Consider the following 5,544-nt stretch of genomic DNA (forward strand, 5'->3'; position numbering starts at 1 on the left):
ATTGTCTTTAACTTCAAATTGAATTTGCCTATGAGCAGTTGATGGTCTGTTCCACAATCAGCTCCTGGCCTGGTTTTGGCTGAAGATATTGAGCTTTTCCACCGCTTTTTGCCACAGATATAGTCAATCTGATTCCTGCGTGTTCCATCTGGTGAAGTCCACGGCTCCCTTGTTACCCTTCCGAGAGGGACCGGGTCTCCGGGAGCAAGGTAAGCACGGGCGGGCTGGTGCTTACTGATCTGCACTGAACACTTTCCCGTGTTGCTTAATAAGATAAACGATATTGCAAATTTTATCCTTATAATAGGTAAAATAGTCAAAGCTTTCTCTCAGTATTGGAACAAGGCAAGAAACCCCTCTATCACCAGCATTGTACTAGAGGCCCTAGCCAGTGCAATAAGACAAGAGAAATAAAAGGAATAATAGCTCACTCATCCAGGATTATTTACCTGAAAACCGCAGTCATCTGAAGCAAAGCTGATAACTTGGAAAGTTAGAGTTCTCTTATAGAGCAATCTAGAAAGGTCTTGTAGGTACCAGGAAGTCACAAAGTTTATGCCCATCACTCAAGGAGTCGCTGAAGCCCCCATGTGAGACAACACATAGTTTTATTTTCCAAGTTCATACCACAGCAACAGAGACAGGTACACTGACCAACACAAGTGTTAGCTACACCTGATAGGAAAGGACATGAGTAAACCGTGAAAAGTAGATACAGTGACAAAAACAGTGATTGCAAAACACTTATTACAGGGCCAACAGTTCTCCACACCTCAGCAGCCCCTGAGGCCACTACAGGAAAGGACAATCACTGATATATATACATATTTTTTTCTTTTATTGTGGTGAAAACATACACAACAAAACATTAATCAATGTAACAACTTTCCCATTTACAGCTCAGGGACGTTGATGACATTTTTCATGTTGTGCCACCATTATTGCTATCCTTTTCCAAAACATTCCACCACCATTAGCATGAACTCAGTGCTTCCCAAATGAAAGCTTCCTCCTTCCCCCTCCCTCCTACCCCTGGTAACCACTACCAATCATATATATATATAATTTTTAAAAAGACCTATCTAGCAATTTCCTCTTCCCTACCCTCCCTTCCCTGGTAATCAACAAAGAAAATTTCCTTCCACATACTAACCTTTGGCCTTTTACAGTAGTGGACTAACACAATAGTTGTCCTTCTGTGATTAACTTATTTCACTCAGCATACATAATGTCCTCTAAGTTCATCCATGTTAGGCGGTGTTTTGCAGATTCTACATTATTCTTTAGTGTTACATAGTATTTCATTGTGTGTATGTACCAAAGTTTGGTTATTCATTCTTCCATTGATGGGCACTTAGGATGTTTCCATCTCTTTGCTATTGTGAATAGTGCTGCAATGAACATGGGTGTGCATATATCGATTCATGTCCTGACTCTCACTTCTTTAGGATATATACCTAGTAATGGGATTGCTGGATTGAATGGTATTTCTATTTCCAACTTTTTAAGGAATCACCATATTGATTTCCACAGTAGTTGTATCATTTTACAGTCCCACCAGCAGTGTATGAGGGTCCAAATCTCTCTACATCCTCACCAGTATTTATTATTTTCTGTCTTATTGAACTTTGCTATTAGTGCTGGGGTGAGATGGCATCTCATTGTTGTCTTGATTTGTGTATCCCTAATGTCAGTTTGTTGTACTGTGGTATCTTGTGTGTTGCTGTGAGGCTGGAGGCTATGCCACTGGAATTTCAAATACCAGCAGGGTCACCCATGGTGGACAGGTTTCAGCAGAGCTTCCAGACTAAGACACTCGGCCCACTCGGAAGAAGGAAGGGGCCATCCACTTCTCCGAGAATTGGCCAGTGAAAACCTTATGAGTAGCAGTGAAACACTGTCTGATATATTACTGGAAAACTTTATTAATAGCCCTGAAATATTGTCAAATATAGTGCTGGAAGATGAGCCCCTAGGATCAGAAGGCACTCAAAATATGATTGGGGAAGAGTACCTCCTCAGAGTAGAGCCAACCTTAATGATGTGGATGGAGTAAAGCTTTTGGGACCTCCATTTGCTGATGTGGCATGACTCAAAATGAGAATAAACATCTGCAAACATCCATTAATAATCAGAACAATGGAATGTATGAAGTATGAATCTAGGAGAATTGGAAGTTGTCAAAAATGAAATGGAATGCATAAAGATTGACATCTTATGCATTAGTGAGCTGAAATGGACTGGTTTTGGCCATTTTGAATGAGACAAACATATAATATTCTATGCTGGGAATGACAAATGGAAGAGAAACAGTGTGGCATTCATCATCACAAAGGATATTTCAAGATTTATCCTGAAGTACAAGGCTGGCAGTGAAAGAATAATATCTATATGCCTACAAGGAAGACCAGTTCATACTACTATTACTCAAATTTACACACCGACCACTAAAGCTAAAGATGAGGAAATTGAAGATTTTTACCAACTTCTGCAGTCTGAAATTGACCAAACATGCAATCAATATGTGCTGATTATTACTGGTGATTGGAATGCAAAAGTTGGAAACAAAGAATCACTAGTAGTTGGAAAATATGGCCTTGGTGATAGAAATAACTCTGGAGATTGCATGACAGAATTTTGCAAGACCAACGACTTATTCATTGCAAATACCTTTTGTCAACAACTCAAATGACGGCTGTACATGTGGACTTTGCCAGATGGCAACTCGACAGGACCTAATAACAACAGCAACAACAACTTTAAAGACATTCAGGTATTTAGATGGAGAATCTTTAGTATTAGGAAATTAATTTCCAAGGGTGTCCAGTTTTTTACAACCTATCCAAGATTTTTCATGGATTATGCATTAATTATACAGGAAGCAAAAGTTCAATTTAACCATCATTTAGATCAAGCACCTTCACTGGAACTGATTCTCGGGTTGCTTGGTCCAGGACTCAGTCCAAGAATATTCTTTTTTTCAGAGCTATTACTATTTAAAGTCAGCTGTGGTTTGGCCAGGTGAGTACACTGGGTTATAAAAAGGCCAACCAGGCTTTGTGACTTCTTCTAATTTGAGTTTACACTTTGATGAGTATGTCTGTTGCATTTGCTCTTCTATCTCCTAGCTTCATTGAGGAACCAGATGTTAACAATGCTTCATCTGTAACCCCTTATTCTAGCTTGGAGCATGGAAGGCTTCTTGTGTGTCTTCCCCTGGGGGCCTTTCCTGGTCATAGGAGCATGCTTAGCTGAGACACAAGGAGTGCTGGAAGTTATCATCCTGGAAGCAACCCTCATCCAATAGTAAATGAGGAGAAGGTGGTGATATTCTTCAGCTTCCTCACTGGTCAATGGAATTGAACCCAGTGGTCCACAGTAGTAACCTGCTATCAACATACCCAATTGAATTCCTTCCCTTCCCCACCTCATGCCCACATGCCTTCACCATTCTTCTAGGGATAACCTCTCAAGTAAATGACTTAAATGAAAATCCTTGTCTCAGAGCTTGCTTTTGGGAGCATCTTTATTTATTTATTTATTTATTTTATTGTGATTTGGGTGAAGATTTACAGAGCAAATTCACTTTCTATATAGCAGTTCACATATACTTTGTTGCATGTCATTGACCACAGTTTACCACAATGCAACAGCTCCCCTCCCACTTCCTCTCCATAGTTACCTCTTCCCAGTGTCCATCCCTCCATACTCTCCTGTCCCCTGAGCTGTCTGGGAACAACTTTTTAAGGAATCACCGTATTGGTTCTATTTTCAACTTTTTAAGGAATCACCATATTGATTTCCACAGTAGTTGTATCATTTTACAGTCCCACCAGCAGTGTATGAGGGTCCAAATCTCTCTACATCCTCACCGGTATTTATTATTTTCTGTCTTGTTGAACTTTGCTATTAGTGCTGGGGTGAGATGGCATCTCATTGTTGTCTTGATTTGCATATCTCTAATGTCAGTTTGTTGTACTGTGGTACCTTGTGTGTTGCTGTGAGGTGCCAGAAGTCCTAGACAGCAGCCCCTCAGGATAAGATTCTAGGCTTGGATTAGTCATCAGTCAGATGACAACAGGATCTCACTGCTGATGATGAGTGGGGTGGTGCTAACCTCTGACATGCTGCTGGGTGACAATTACCAAAACTTAACTGGGGTGGATTGGAATGAAGGAAGAGAAGTTGGGTGCCAGGAAAACTAGGAGGCCCCAGGGCAACATTTAGAGAGACCACATCTTCTGCATCTAGGGAATAGAATGTACTGAGAATCAGGCCCAACACTGGCCCAGAAGGATGGTACAGTTACAAAGGAGATGAAGTTCACAGCCCTGGAAAGTCTCCTTTGCTTAAGTCAGGTCCTGATTGTGAAGGAATGGGACTGTGAGACATGAAATGGGCTATCTGGATAGATGTACTCAAGACCCTTGACACCCAGACCCACCTGAGTCCTTGGGTCTGGCAGAAGTGGCTAGCTCCTCTTTGCCAGAGAAGAGGAGCTTCCCATTACCTGGAAATCATTCAAAGTCCTCACTTGGGAGAGAAGCCCAGAAAGAGACCAGTTCTCATCCTCCCCATTCATTACTTCTAAATTAGTAAACAGGGACAAGTATCAGCATGGCCTGTGCAGATTGCCCTGCTTTGAGAGGAAATGGATTATTCATTCAAAGAGCTGAAGAACTTGGCTAATATGTACTGGCAGGAACTGGGATAACATTGGTGTGGGTCCTGAGGATGTTGCAGCCATGGGGGGCAGAACATAGCTGGACTGGGAAGAGTTTATTGCTCTGGAGGTTCTCTCATGCAAGTTGGGCCTCAATATCCTGACAAGCATGCTTGAAGCCAGTCCTCCTACACTGGTGATGGCTCCTTGGAGGATGAAGATGATGTTGGTGTGCTGAAAATGAGGAGAAGATTCCATACTGCCTTGAAAGAGTGCTGAGGAGGGGGTGAGAAGGCTCAGAGATATGGCATGCTAGGAAGGACATAAGGCCCAAGAGCTCACCAGTGCTCAGAGGACCTCCCCAAAACAACAAAGAATGCACTGGTGAGGAGGATATTAGCATTATTGAGATGCACAGTGGTGTCTGTCCTTTGTCGGCCAGAGCTAACAATAGGAGATGCGGGCACATAATGGGCTTCCTAGTGCCCATAGATAGGATTCCATAACAGCAGAGTCTAATGACAGCACTTAGCCATTAGAGGAAAAAAAAAAAAAAAAAAGCAATAACCTAATGGGCAGCAAGGCCAGAATAGCAGCCAAGGGCCAGGGGCCAGTGGCTAACAGTTTATGGTGTTCCCAGAGGCAAGAAGAATGAGCAGTCAATGAAGTTATTCTTTGGGTTATAAGACCAAACCAACTAAATGAATAGCTGGTGAATTTGGAAAATCATGATCTCCCCTATGGCTTCCAGACCTGAATCAGTTCTCAGTTCTAGAGCCCATTAACTGAAGGGGAGACTGGGACCCCTGAGGAGGAAGCCTGCAGCACTACAGCAATTTCACACAATAAATATTCCCCTGATCTTTCTCTGAAGAGACCTG

The sequence above is a fragment of the Orycteropus afer genome, unplaced genomic scaffold (assembly GCF_000298275.1).
Source record: "Orycteropus afer afer isolate SDZICR_OR568_19922 unplaced genomic scaffold, OryAfe1.0 scaffold00311, whole genome shotgun sequence".
In the NCBI taxonomy this organism is placed as follows: domain Eukaryota; kingdom Metazoa; phylum Chordata; class Mammalia; order Tubulidentata; family Orycteropodidae; genus Orycteropus; species Orycteropus afer.